The sequence below is a fragment of the Pleurodeles waltl genome, chromosome 2_2 (genome assembly GCF_031143425.1).
Source record: "Pleurodeles waltl isolate 20211129_DDA chromosome 2_2, aPleWal1.hap1.20221129, whole genome shotgun sequence".
In the NCBI taxonomy this organism is placed as follows: domain Eukaryota; kingdom Metazoa; phylum Chordata; class Amphibia; order Caudata; family Salamandridae; genus Pleurodeles; species Pleurodeles waltl.
In genome coordinates this window covers 1046379852-1046394215 of record NC_090439.1, presented here as the reverse complement: position 1 = coordinate 1046394215, position 14364 = coordinate 1046379852, and positions in this window count along the sequence as shown.

Sequence of the window (14364 nt, the reverse complement as noted above, 5' to 3'; positions counted from 1 at the left end):
TCCCTTCATGCCCGCCCTGACTTCACACTCACTACAGGAGGTGAAGCAGTCCATTGTGTGAGAGCATGCCACTGCCTATTTAGGTGCAAATTCCAGCTCCTTCCTTCCACCCTGCCCAGTATGACCCATCAACATGGAGATGGCACTCAGTCACACCTATCTTTCCTTTGTGTGAGGCTGGTAAGAGGAAAAGAAGGAAACCAGCTGTCACACCCACCCAGATGTGTACTGGAGACAGGCTGCAGGCACACAGAGCTAAGAGCAGAAAACTTTCTAAAAGTGGCATTTTTAAAATTGTAATAGTAAATTCGGCTTTACCATTAAAGAGGATTTATTATTACAATTTCATAGGTACAAAACATGACAAGTATACTCCTTCTCAAACAGGAATTACACTTTATTAAATGTAATAAGGAATCCCCAATGTTAACATGTGAGAGGGGTAGGCCTCACAGTAGTGAAAAACAAATCTGGGAGTTTTTCTCTACTAGGCATGTAAAACTTAAAAATATATGTCCTGTCTTTTAATTACATAGCACCCCGCCCTGTGGGCTACCTAGAGCCTACCTTAGTGATGACCTATATGTAATAAATGAGAAGTTTATGTCTTGGCAAAGGGTTTAAAATGCGAAGTCAACTGCACACACAGACTTAGTAGTGGCAGATCTTAGTCATGTTTAAAGGGCTATTTAAGTGGGTGGCACAATCCATGCAGCAGGCCCACTAGTAACATTTCATTTGTAGGCTCTGGGCACATATAGTGCACTTTACTAGGGACATATAGGTATTTTAAATATGCAAATTGTGGATACACCAATGTTACTATGTTTTAGGGGAGTGGAGTGATCACATGCACTTTAGCACTGGTTAGCAGTGATAAAGTGCCCAGAGTCCCAAGGCCAACAAAACAGTAAAGTGAGAAAAAGTAAGCAAAAAGTTTGGGGGAAGTCTACTCTAGGGCGGACAGGTCTAACAAACAGTAATAAAGTGAAAACACCACATAAAAAATAAATCCACACCAATTTTGAAAAACAGATTGATTTCAAAGAAACTTTTGGACACTAAACTCCAATCAGTAGAACCAGAGTTATGATTTTTTAATGTTTAAATAGAAAATAGCACATAAAAGATCAAAGTGCCATCTGGGGTCATCGAGTCACACATGACCGTGGCAAAGTCAAAAGTTATGGCAACCACAATGGAGCACAGTTCTTATACACAAAGTGGATCAGGCCTGGACTCCACTTACCTTCAGACTTACAAGAAAGTTTGAAGAAAATTAATTGAGAAAGTAAAGTTCAATGGGTCAATGCAGCCAGTGGTGTCTAAGGAGAATGCATTGTCATCAAGGAGCAGCTAGACAAAGTTGAGGTGAACATTTTGAGGTAGTTTTTAAAAAAATGTGCAATTGTACAAATATTGTGTGAAATTTATGTTGGAAAATTAATGGTTTTAATGATGTACATGGTTATAACTGATGACTTAATGATGCTGCAGTTAAAACAAATGTGTTATCTCAACTGAAAGAGTAATTAATAGTGTCACATTTTTTGTGTAACACCAGTTTTTCAAAATGGATGCAGTTTCTGGTGTTCTGCTCTTCTTTCTACTGCTCATTCTCCCTCTCAGTCGGTGTCCTGCTGCAAACCATTTTTCTCCTGGTTTCTGATCAAGTGCATGACATCAAAGATTCTAAGATTTTTACCTTTTTAGAAAGTGTGTATTGTGAAGGAAGCTTCCATCATGTACCAGAAGTATCATTTTCAAAGCCTTCCACTAGAAGCTCTGTTGTAGGGGTGTTAATTCTCTAAGTCACTATTTAAAAATTGTTACTTTTATGTGGTGCATCTCTGGAGTATAGTTGCTGAGGGAGCAGGTAGGTTAAGAAATGGTTAGTACTAGAGATTTAGAATAATACGTTGCTGTTTCTGATTTACAAATATGACTATGAATAATATGTTGCTGTTTCTGATTTAAAATATGACCATGATCATACCATGCTGAATTTGCAGAATCTACTAATAGTTTGTGAGGTTTGTATAAAACTTTCTGGGTCTTAGGATATGGGGCTCTTTCCTTTATTTCTATGGGTACATGCTGTTGGGAAATTTGCTGACACTCTATCCATTTGGTCCTGGATTTCCTACTAGGATGCTGAGAGTACTCTTTATGAGTTTTGCTTCTGGGCCTTACCTTGATTTGAATAATTACGAATTTTGATACGATTTTTAACTCTGTAGTCTTGTATTTGGTGATGTATGCATTTTTCTCTGTACTGCTTTTCTTAATGGCTTTGTAATACATCTGATTATCTTATTTTTGATCTAGAACTCTTTATGGTTTCATATTTTATTTAGTTTTACTCTTCTATGTTGTACATTCCCCAATGAAGAGTGTAGTCTCTAACAGCATAATCAACTAGAGATCCTGGAGTCAAACTTATTAGATAAAACTTGAGGCATTTAAAAATATTGGGGTTTAGACGATTATTGGGGTTAGGCTCCCACACATTTATATTTGGACTTAGGCGGTCATTCTGACCGCGGCGGTCGGCGCCCGCCAAGCGGTTCCCGACGAAAGACCGCGGCGGCCATTCCGGCTTTCCCGCTGGGCGACCGCCAGAAGACCGCCGGCCGGCCCAGCGGGACAGCCCCTTCAACAATGAAGCCGGCTCGAAATGGAGCCGGCGGAGTTGAAGGGGTGCAACGGGTGCAGTGGCACCCGTCGCGATTTTCACTGTCTGCAAAGCAGACAGTGAAAATCTTTGTGGGACCCTGTTCGGGGGCCCCTGCACTGCCCATGCCAGTGGCGTGGGCAGTGCAGGGGCCCCCAGGGGCCCCACGGCACCCGTTCCCGCCATCCTGGTTCTGGCGGTGGACAACGGCAGAAACAGGCTGGCGGGAAGGGGGTCGGAATCCCCATGGCGGTGCTGCAAGCAGCGCCGCCATGGCGGGTTCCCTGGGCCAGCGGGAAACCGGCGGGAAACCGCCGGCTCCCCTTTTCCGACCGAGGCTTTACCGCCACGGTCAGAATCGCCCAGGAAGCACCGCCAGCCTGTTGGCGGTGATTCCGACGCACTCCGCCATGGCGGTCATGGACCGCCAAGATCAGAATGACCCCCTTAGTCTTTTTTATGAAAGTTGAAAATCTCCAGCTGGAAAAGCTGCAGGCTGTAACCAACAAGAGTTCCTTGAGGCCAGATACCTCTTCTATGAGGAGCTGCTGAACAGGATTTGCTGTTGTGGAGAAGATCATACTGGAAGCTGACGTGAAGTCAGGCTAACCGGCAATGCACCCTGAGCAGATCAGCGAGCAGGTAGATCCTCTCCTGTCAATCATTAGAGCTACTTTTGGCAGATATTTTTGTTAAGTCCCTAGTTTTTGACTTAGGCTATAAGGGTACTTTAAGTACTAATTCAAAGGGTCCAGGACTCGAAGGGCCCCGCTTGGAGGGTCTGGACTCACACCGGCTAGGTCAAGGAGTGGGTTCAAGATGGTGGGAGCCTTTTTTATACCTGAAGTTTTGATCAGGAAGCCAGCCAACTAGCCCTTGGAGTTACGATGGAAGTCCTGAGTTCATGCAAGAAAGCAGGTCTCAAGCAGCATGGCAGTCTTCTCAGACAACAAGGCAGGCTTCAGACAGCAGGGCATCCCTCTCTGTGTAGCAGGGCAGTGCTCTCTGAAATACACAACAGGCCATGGGCAGCTAGGCAGTCCTCTGAGAGTTCTTCTGCAGGTCCAGAAGTAAACTGAAGATGGGATCTGAGGGTCTTGTTTTTATACCTGATGCCAGCTTTAATGTAGAAGAAATTTCTGGAGGTCCCCCCCCAAAAAACAGAATTGTCTGAAATTTCCTGCCACACTGTCCTAGCCCCTGTCCATCTGGGGGCACAATAGGCTGGTGTGAAGTTCTATGTGTGGGAGCTCAGACAGGGCCTTTGGAGTACAAGTAGGGTTGTGCACAACTCTGCCTACACCTTTCTGCTTAGAAGGCCCATCCTGCCAACACCCAGTCACCCAAATGTGTGGCTGTCTGGGAGAAATACACAAAGGCCAACTACACCTATTCATATGACACAGGCAACAGGCTGCAGGCACCAAATGGGACAGGAAAATGGCAATTTTCTAAATGTAGCATTTCCAAAATTGTGACTTAAAAATCTGATTTTAGCATTAAAAATAATTATAAATTACAATTCCTCAGACACCCAATATGAAATTTCTACCTACTCCCAGACAAAGGTTATCATTTATTAAATGTACTAATGTAATACAATGTTTTCCTATACGTTAGGTAGACCTAACAGTAGTGTAAAATAGTGAAACATGGATTTATTTGTTTTTCACTACCAGGACATGTTACAAATACCTGTACAACTTTTTAAATACAATCCACCCTGCCTTATGGGCTTTTTAGAGTCTACCTTAGGGGTGAAATTTTTTGTTTTGCCAAGTCAAATTTCAACTGCTCTCAGGCTACAGTGTCAGGCCTGTAATACGTTTTAAGAGGCTACTGAAGTGGGTATCACAATAAGTGCTGATGGCCCACTAGTAGCATTTAATTTACCTGCCCTGGATATATGGTCTACCACTTTACTTGGAACCTATAAGTAAATTAAATATGGCAATCAGGTGTAAGCCAAAAGTTATCATGTTTTAAGGTGTTAGCATAAGTACTTTAGCACTGGTTAGCAGCAGTAAGGTCCTAGGGACAAGACAAACAAATTCAACAAACAAGGAGGGAAGAAAGCAAAAAGTTTGAGAGTGACCCTACAGATAGGACCAACTCCAACACTATGGGGGTCATTCTGACTTTGGCGGGCGGCCGAGGCCGCCCGCCAAAGTAACCCCGTCAGAAGACCTGTTGACGGCGACGGTCATTCCGACTTTCCCGCTGGGCCGGTGGGCGACCGCCAGAAGGCCGCCCGCCAGCCCAGCGGGAAAGCCCCTTCAACAATGAAGCCGGCTCCGAATGGAGCCGGCGGAGTTGAAGGGGTGCGACGGGTGCAGTGGCACCCGTCGCGATTTTCAGTGTCTGCAAGGCAGACACTGAAAATCTTAATGGGGCCCTGTTAGGGGGCCCCTGCACTGCCCATGCCAGTGGCATAGGCAGTACATGGGGCCCCCAGGGGTAACAACCGCCAGGAACAGGATGGCGGGAAGGGGGTCGGAATCCCCATGGCAAGCAGCGCCGCCATGGAGGATTCCCTTGGGCAGGGGTAAACCGGCGGGAAACCGCCGGTTGCCCTTTTCTGACCGCGGCTTTACCGCCGCGGTCAGAATTGCCCATGTAGCACCGCCAGCCTGTTGGCGGTGCTACCTCCAGCCTCCACCCTGGCGGTCTATGACGGAATGAGGCCCTATGTGTACATATATACCGACAACTAATGCAAGAAACATCTCATGAATGTGTGTTTTTGCCTATGTGTGCATGTGTGTATGTGTATGAGTGTATCTCTGTTCTAAGTAAATTAAATATATGTGTACAATTACTAACAGTGGTATGTGTGTGTCTGAGTTTAAAATTTACAAACTTCACATATCTGCACAGCATAGGTGTTGACCATGATTTGCTTTTGATTTGTTTTGGAATGTTTTTCAGTGTGATCTGAAGAAGAAACGTTTAAGGATTGGCAGTTAGCAAGTGAAGCCAGTAAATTACATTACCACACATCTCGCCTTCAAAACATGAAAGTGTTTAATTTATAAGGCTTTCATTACAAATTACTGTTATGTTGTACGTGATGTTAATGAATTAATGCCTGAGCCACAGATAGAAAAGCTTGGATCTACAGAAAGGCAATCATCGCGTACTGCTTCTGAGCGCTGCGCTTTATGGGCCTGAAGTGCAGCGCCACTTTCCTTGCGCCCCTTAGGGTCCCCTTAACGCCACCACGTGTGCACCGTATCTAAGATGAGGCACACCATGATGGTAATTAGGGGAACTAGCACCAACATTTTTTACACTAGTTCGGAACTGTGCAGGATTAGCGTCAAACTTTTTGATGCTAATCCTGCTAAGCCCATTGAGGCCCATTGAAAACAGTGGGGTGCCTACTTTTAATGCCTGCTCCGAGCAGGCGTTAAAAATGCAGAAAAAATGATGCAAAGAAATCTCTTAGATTTCTTTGCACTATTTTCTGGGGCCCCCTAATGGGGAAAGGCCCCCTCTGCATACATTTTGCCTGGTGCAGGCATAATGTAGGGCAAAGGGTTACAAAGTGGTGCAATCCATGCATTGTGCCACTTTGTAAATTTGGCACAGTGATTTTAGCCTCATTGGGTCACATTAGCGTAAAAGAAAATGATGAAGGCAAGGAGGCACTAGGGGTGCTTAAATCTGCCCTATAGCTCATACATTAACTCAGAAACATTCCAGTTGAAATGCATGTTCCTTAGACACTGCAAATACAGAAAAACTGTCTTTCAGCTCTGCCCGAGCTACTGCAGCGGTTCATCACCACACCAGGAAAACCTCAAGCACACTAAACGGAAGCTCTTGTGGAAATCATGCAGTGCTTAATTTTTGCTTAGGATTGCAGGTAGTGGCTATCGTAGCTCACTTAAAGGACATATTTTTCATTTTCGTACTTTGACCCAAAGCAAGAGGTAGAAAAGCAAAAAATACAGAAACAAGGGAGCTGAACAAGATAGGAAAAAAGTGACAAAAGTCAAAAGCAGGAATTGAAAAGAACCTGCAAGAGTGAAGTAGAGAGATAGGGAATGTAGAATGGTGGGGCAAACAGGGATGTTGGAATTAAAACTTTGCAACCTTGGTATTCAGCATCCTTTGCTTTCAGCAGCACTAGTGGCAGGCTCCTCTTAAATCCTTTGATCACCAGCATGGGCATGCTTGAATCAGTGAAGAGGCAACATGAGTTACTTGTTGCTCCTGGCCCAGATTGGGCAAAAACATATTCAAAAGGATATATGCATTCACATCTCCGGGAGACTAAAAGGGGCATTTACTAATCTATAGTGCAATAGAGCACAGCAACAGAAGTTGGTTTGCTATATTGGACTAGGAGGAGAGAGAACAGTGGCACTGTATCTACTGAGATATTTCTTCCTCTTCCCCAGCACCAGCACTCAGTCAGGCTGTAAATGTGTATGCTTGATGGCTAGCATACATTTTGTATTGGAAAGATATGATAAAACATTCCCTCATTGCATGTGTGCTGTACTGTGCAGCATATGTACAATGTGTAAAAAGGTCAGCACAAATTAAACACTTTCTCCTTGTAAGCACCTTTCTCAAGGGGGAGTTATTTTTTGACGCAAAGCCCTGTCGACTATTGTTAGTAGATAGGCCTTCACATAAAAACCCATTAAAGGTATTGCATTGATGAGGGTGTACCAAAGTAGTTCAAAGTATCTCAGGTCGCAGTTTGCATTACTTTCAGGACTGTTTACCATCACCGGAAAGTAATGACTTCATTAAGACTTAACATCGTTTTTAGGGCCATATTTATACTTTTTGACGCAAAACTGCGCTAATGCAGTTTTGCGTCAAAAAAATTAGCGCCGGCTAACGCCATTCTGAAGTGCCATGCGGGCGCCGTATTTAATCAATGACGTTAGCCGCCGGCGCTGCCTGGTGTGCATGGAAAAAAACGACGTACACCAGGCAGCGCCGGCGTAGGGGGATATGGAGCTTGGGCGCCAAAAAATGGGGCAAGTCAGGTTGAGGCAAATTTTTCGCCTCAACCCGATTTGTGCCATATTTTTCGACTCCCAACCCCCATATAAATGACTCCTGTCTTAGCAAAGACAGGAGTCATGCCCTCCTTGCCCAATGGCCATGCCCAGGGAACTTCTGTCCCCTGGGCATGGTCATTGGGTATAGTGGCATGTAGGGGGGCACAAATCAGGCCCCCCTATGCCACAAAAAAAAAAAAAAAGACTTACCTGAACTTACCTTAATGTCCCTGGGATGGGTCCCTCCAGCCTTGGGTGTCCTCCTGGGGTGGGCAAGGGTGACAGGGGGTGTCCCTGGGGGCATGGGAGGGCACCTCTGGGCTCCTTCAGAGCCCACAGGTCCCTTAATGCCTGCCTTTTCCAGGCGCTAAAAAACGGCGCAAAAGCGGCCGTACGTCATTTTTTTTGACCCGCCCACTCCCGGCCGTGAATTTTGCCCGGGAGTGTAAATACGGCGCACATGCCTTGGAGTCAATTTTTTAGACGGGAACGCCTACCTTGCATCTCATTAACGCAAAGTAGGTGTCCACGCTAAAAAATGACGCAAACTCCATGGACTTTGGCGCTAGACGCGTCTAACGCCAAAGTATAAATATGGAGTTAGTTTTGCGTCGGAATTGCGTAAAAAAAAACGGCGCAAACGGAGTATAAATATGCCCCTTAGTGACTTTCCACCACTGCAAAGTGCTGATTTATCTGCCTCTAAATATTCTGACAGTTTACATTTGCATTACTGGCTTCCTTGGCCCCCTGGAAAAAATTTCGGCCCAGCGTCTAATTGATGTCGCCATTTTTGTTCCAACATGATAACATCTATAACCATGGGTCCGACTTATTGAACATGTTGAGCGGAATTTTAAGCAGTGTTTTTTTTTTTTTTATTGATCGATATACTATTCCAGTCTGCACCAAACTGGCATGCAATGAATAGGGATTTCTATGAAAATTGTTTGCGAAAAAAGTGCAATACATCTGGCCAATAAAGAAAGTACAAACAAAAACTACTTTGTAGTAGACTTCAGGTTATTCTATAAAGGAACTGTGCTAAATGGTGAATTTATAGACACTTTCGAAGGTATTTATGACTTTTGTGGCACAGGGCAGCACAGCAAGTAATTTTGGTGTGTTGCCCTGTGTCACAGGGAATGGACAGGAATGTGCTGTTTCTATCCACTACAGCGCATTCCTCTCATTGTCCTTTGCACTAGCGCCGTTTTGGCAGTCTAGCGCCAGTGCTGGTACCCTTGCATGTGTTATAGGAAGGATTCTTTTTGTGCAGGAAGGGGGACCTTCCTGCTCAAAAACAATCCTGAGGGGCTTTTTACTTTTTCTATGTGTGCTGCATTCTGCAGCACACAAAGAAAGAGGAAAAAGCAAGAAGTAAAAATATTTCTCCTTGATATGACTTTCTTGGGGACATGTATCTTTTTGGCGCATTCCCAGATTTGCCAGGTTTGGTAAATCCGAAAATGCATAAAAAACCATGGGAGTTGCGTGGGAACGCCCATGCAATGCCCGTGGAATGCCTCTCTGGTGCAGGGAAAGCAGCGCATTGATTTGCACTGTGTTGCATTACTCCAGATTCTTTAAGCCATTCCAAAGTGGCCTTGTGTGTCTTCAAAAATCTGACTTATGGTTTGCGTTGCTCTTTCAACACATTGCGTGATCATAACCTGGTCGTAAATATGGCCCTTTGTGTCAGTTTACATGGCAAAAATGGATCAACTGTTAGTATACATTAAACAAATATACAATGTATGAAATAATTAACTTAAGTGACAAAAAATATATAACATCAAATTTCCATTCATGGTAGGTTTGAAGCTTTTGAAAATGTGGTTTTATTTCTAAAATATCATGCCATTTGCTGGGCTCTACCCTATCAATTTATCTTTTTTTTCGCCTAGTGCATGCTCTCTTTTTGCTGTGCCAGCTTAGACCATCAATTGTCCAAACTAGATTCCGTTTGTTTCACTTGCCCTACTTCCAAAAGAGGAAGCTAAGATACAGATAAAAAGTTTGACGGACAGTGTTCCGTCCATCAGGGTGGGGGAGGACATTAATTCTGCTGCCATGATGGACTACCCTGTAGTAAATTAAGAGATCACGGCTTGCCTAGCAATGATCTCTGTACCGTTATAGGACCTGCCCAAAGTTTGGTGGACAGCCGCTGTCGATTCTGAAGACTGTTTACTAAACTTTAGCCCATATTTATACTTTTTTGTGCTGCTTCTGCATCATTTTTTGATGCAAAAACGATGCAAACTTACAAAATACAATTATATTTTGTAAGTTTGCTCGGCTTTTATGTAAAACAATTACGCAAATGCAGCGCTAAAAAAAGTATAAATATGGGCCTTTGTTTTTCCCGACATGTGAGTTTGTTATTGAAAAATAAAATACCTAATGACACCCAGGAATTTTTTTCTCAGAGTGAGGGTCATTATTTTTTTTTTCTTGTGAAAGAGCCTAGTCTAGCTGTGCCTCCTAAACATGAATGTGAAAGGTTGGTCACCTTTTTGCCTGTCACTTTTCTGCACAATGTTTAGAGATGTTTTCAATTAAATGATGAACTGCAATACATACTAATAAAATGCACAGTTGGATGTGATGTTTTAAGCAAACTACACTTAATCATGGTTTGGAATCATGTTATGTTATAATGTTTTAACAGTAATATTCTATACAATCATTTTGTATGTCATCCTAAGCAACAGAACTAATTTAATATGGAGTTTAACGTGATTTCCTTAGCTTGGCTGGAGTGAAGGCCACCAGTATTTTTCTTTGCCTAATCTTCAACATGAAATAGCTTTTGCATGTTTTTCTATGAACTGCAGGTGTCAGGATTCGAGGATGAGTTCATGAGGAGCCCATTGTGCTCGGAAGATAAGAAGATTTGCAAGAGGTGCCACGAGCATGGAAGGAGTAACATGAAATGATGGTTGTAACTTTTCTAAAGGTCCTGAAAAATGTGAGGGTGTGCAAGGTTGATGTGGAAGGCTTCAGGAGTCAGATTGTCAATTAATGGTGATTAAAAGATCTGTTTTTACAGTGAGGATGCTTTTGCAATGATGTAAGCTTTTCTAGGATTGGGACTTATAAGTGCAGTTTAGCCAGCGAAAGGGCAGATTCTCCATGTCCTTGCTGAGATATATCTTTTAGACTTAGGGCCTGATTTATGAAAAGTTAGCGCCGCCTTTGCATCATCTTTTGATGCAAAAACAGCGCAATCTTACAAAATATTATATTTTGTGAGTTTGTGCTATTTTTGTGTAAAAAAATAATGCAAAGGCGGCTCTAACTATTCATAAATCAGGCTCTTAGAGTCTTATGTGGCTTCATGTCGCTGCACATCTCTTAATGGAAACTTCTACAGAAGTTCTGTTGACCCTTTTATCTAAATTCTTTACTATTAGAGTCAGCGGTTAGGCAGGAAAATGTGATTTTTGTATTTAAACATCAGTCTTTGTTTATCATTTTCTGCTATTGAGATTCTAGTCTTTCATATGCTTGTGAAGTTTAATATTGTACGATGCTTCCACTCACTTTTAGTGATTTTTTATATCTATAGCATGGTTCTGAGACTCACTTATGTAAGGTTTCTTTTGAGTCCTGGTGGTGGTCAGACTGCCGCTAATGTGACGGTCTGACCTCCACATCACAACTGCGGCGGTAGCGCCGCAGTCGGACTGCAAGCACTGCCAGATTTCCTCCACAGGATAGTCTGGCGATGCTGGCGGTCCTAATCTCCCAGGGCAGCACTGCAAGCAGTGCCTCCCTGGGTATTATGACCCCCCTCTCCACCAGTGGTTTCATGGCAGCATCACCATGTAATGCTGACAGAGACATTCTGCATGGGCAGTGCAGCGGCCCCCTGGCCAGCTCCGTCACAAAGTTCACTGTCTGCACCCTGCACACTACAGCATTGCCTGCGGCTCTATTACGACCCGGCGTCAATGCTGTAGGCCATTTTCTGCTGGGCCCGTGGGCCGAAACTCTGTTTCTGCCCGCTGACCCAGCTAGAAACTTGTAATTGGGCTGGCGGGGAGGCAGCTGCACTGGCAGCAACCTACCCATTGGGACTTTGGCGGGTGGGCTTTTCCGTCTGCCAAAGTCCTAATGACCTATTAGTGTGTGGCTCATTGAGTTACACTGTAATTGCTCTGAATTATTTGATGCATGTTGTCCTCATCCCTCGTAAATGAGGACCCTAAGATAAAATTAGGGCCCAGTGTATAACTTTCACGTACAGGGAGTGACTGTGTAATGCCCTTCGTCTGACAGCCCCTACTTAGCTGCACTGTTGAAGAAGCATTACATCGACCAAGCGAATGGGTGCTGTGCGGACTAAGGCTAGTTCATCACATTTGTTAAGGATTACTCCTTCTGCCAAATTCTAAATCTGGACCTTAATTCGTAACTCCCATTTTCAAATTCCTTCATATTTATAGAGTTCTATAAAATATTAAATTGTGAATTTTGCTTCTTTATTCATACTTAATTAATCTGTTAATATTGTTTAATTACTAACTCTCAGACCCCCTGAATAGGAACTATGCACCCTCATGGATCTCCAAACTCCAAGTTAAGAACCACTGTGCTGCAGGATTATTAGATGAAGGTGTCACCTACTCTTCTCTATGGAGCCATATTTTTGCCTCATAACAAATTGTTGCTATTAACTAAAACAGAATGAACATTTTTAAGGAGTACAGCATTTTCAGTTAGAAGTCCTTCAACTGGAAATGGAGCCAAACTGTATTTACCTTTGTTTATAAGTCTAATCAGGTTTTATTCAACATGAGTGATGTCTTCTGTAGTCTTCACTTCAGTAATTTTATATCTCTATGTTTTGTGCTCTAAAAAGTTAAAAAGTTACTTCAATGGACATTCTGAGCTGGGAGTCACTGCCACACAAGAAATCGGACACCAAGAAAGCAGCAGCTAAATCAAGTAATTTCTCTAAGTAATGTTTGGATCATAAATGATGTTTATAATTTGCACACTCAGCTCGTTATAGGAAAACATAGTGCTTTCCAGAATCATTTGATGTGCTGCTTATTTCTGTTATTAAGTGCCCGTACTTTACCATTAGGCGGGGGCAGCTCCTCCATAAGGACGGAGCAGCGTCAGCCCCCACCAGCAGCAGCTGCTGCAATCCTTTTGCTAAAAACGATAATAAAGTATGGGCCAGATGTATGATTCTGGCCCATTGCGATTCGGTAATTGTGATTTTTAAGAAATCGCAATTACCGACTCGCAAAGGGCCATGTATCACATTTGCGATTCGGTAATTGCGATTTCTTAAAAATCGCAAATGCAATTACCGAATCGCAAATTGCGATACTGGCCCCATTCATAGCTTTGGGCCTGTTGGCCCATAGCTGCAAATTTTTAGCATTTCCTAAATTGCGATTTCTGAACCAGAAATCGCAATTTGGGAAATGCAAAGGGCCAGGGTGCTGGGGGCCTAAGGCCCCCTCTCCTGCACCCCAATTTTTTTTTTTGCGCATGTAAAGTACACACATGCCAAAAGGGCATGTGTGCTTTACATATCTAATTTAAAAATGCAGTTGTACTGCATCTTTAAATTTTGCACCGGGTTACCACCTGGTTGCAGGTCATGGTATTTTGCAAGTGCAAAATACCATTCTGCGAAAAATCGCAATTTGCGATTTTTTGCAGAATTACTTTGCGACCTGGATTTTGCGAATCACAAATTGCGATTCGCAAAATCCAGGTCGCAACGCAGAAAATCGCAATTTTTGCGATTTTCAGTTTTTGGTCTGCGAATGCATTTGATGCATTGCAGACCCCGATTTTGCACTCGCAAACGGCCGATTTCGCAGTTTGCGAGTGCAAAATCAGTTGATACATCTGGCCCTATGTTTATTAGCATTTTTAGAAAAAGAGGTGGGCCACAGGATTTTACGAGCACTCAGGGGGAGTGCACAGCACTCTCCCTCACTGAGCATGTATGTTTAGCTGGCCGTCTCGGGTAGGGCAAACACATATGCACATTAGGGTCTCTCGAGCACAGCAACTGCATTGCTAGGCTGGAGAAAGCCTGCACAGGCTCCCAGTCTGCCTGGGAACACCCTGGATGGGCGCTTCCAGCCAATCCTGATGTGGCTGCAGGGCAGGCTGGGAGGCTGTGCCAGCAGCGAGGAGAAGTGCAGTAGTTTACGGAGGCAGCCGTGACGATTCTGGTAAGTTTATTTTTCTTTATTAATTTCGCCCCCGCGCGTTGCACCACTCCCTGCTACCACCGCAAGCCCTCCTGCCATTATGAAACAACTTTGTGCAGATGGATGAAAATCACTGGTCCTGACTGTGCCTCAATGAAGTAGGCAGCAAAGACATGAATATTGTTCTATTAATTTGCCCTACATTACACACTGCCCGACTTTGATTTCTGAAGAACCTGCTCAGAGGAAGTAACATGAAGATCGCAAAGGAACAAATGTATTACTTTATTATGAAACCACTTTCCTCTTCTGATTGTTATCTTACCTCCCTCTTGGATATGAATAGACACATCAGGCTGGTGACTGCAGAACAGGTCAGGTGACCTGGACCCAGTTGTGCACATGGCCCCTCTGTAGCTCTAACCTCGGCCTAGTCAATGCTTGATGCCCTCAGAGGGGCAAGAAAGTCCATATC